Source organism: Octopus bimaculoides, chromosome 26, assembly GCF_001194135.2.
Source record: "Octopus bimaculoides isolate UCB-OBI-ISO-001 chromosome 26, ASM119413v2, whole genome shotgun sequence".
Lineage (NCBI taxonomy): Eukaryota > Metazoa > Mollusca > Cephalopoda > Octopoda > Octopodidae > Octopus > Octopus bimaculoides.
The window spans coordinates 3,295,166-3,296,313 of record NC_069006.1 but is presented as its reverse complement, the minus strand read 5'-3'; positions in this window follow the sequence as shown (position 1 = coordinate 3,296,313).

The following is a 1,148-nucleotide window of genomic DNA, read 5'->3' as shown; positions in this document are numbered from 1 at the left end:
ACAAGAGTAAACAAGCGTTAATTAGTTTCTTCCGTTTGTTGTTTCTTAAAAGTCGGAGAACAAAGCCAATAATAATAATAATAATAATAATAATAATAATAATAATAATAATAATAATAATAATAATGATGATGATGATGCAGGATCAGTCAGTGGCTCTCATGGCTTCTGATCTTAATTGATTGGAAGTGTTATCATGTACATTGTTTTGTCTTGGCATAAAAAGATGGGTTACAGCAAATATTCTGCTCAATACCACAAATTTGCTTGTCAGTTGTTTGACCTTAACCAGTTGAGTATGTCTCTTGGTGGCTGCCGATATGTACATCTCTGATCACGAGCAGAAGTAGTGGGGGGAGCATCATAGCCATGTGTTGAACGGAATTCTTTAGGATCTGAATAATTCACCTCTGGAAACATGAAAAACTATTCTTAAACAACCCTTATTCAGGGACCTTTTGCGTGGGATGGGCTACTTGACCTGAAGAAAATTCTAACTGGACCCCACCTTCAAGGTCATACTCTGCTTATCTTAATATAGGATCACCATGTCGCGCACATATGGTTGTGATGCAATATACCTGGTGTACCCTTATCAGACGGGTAGTCATGATGTGTATACTGGGCTTCGTATATTTGTACCCCAGTAACACTTTGATAGCATTCATTGCTCTTTCACTCAAAAATAATAGCAATTCTATTCTATCATTGGCACAAGGCCAGCAATTAAGGGAGAGGGATATAATAATAATAATAATAATAATAATAATAATAATAATAATAATAATAATAATAATAATAATAATAATAATAATAATGTTATCATGTACATTGTTTTGTCTTGGTATAAAAGATGGGCTACAGCAAATATTCTGCTTAATACCACAGATTATACATGATAGTTCCCGACTGAAAAAAGCCCTCCTGAACAGACTAACCAGTTCGTTTTCGTCGGCTACCAGAGTCTCCCCGAGAACGTCGTCGCATTTCCCCACCACTAGTCCTCTACGAATTGTGAGTGGATTTGGTAGACGGAAACTGGGCTTCGTATATTTGTACCCCAGTGTCACTTTGATGGCATGCACTGCTCTCTCGCTCAATAATAATAATAATAATAATAATAATAATAATAATAATAATAATAATAA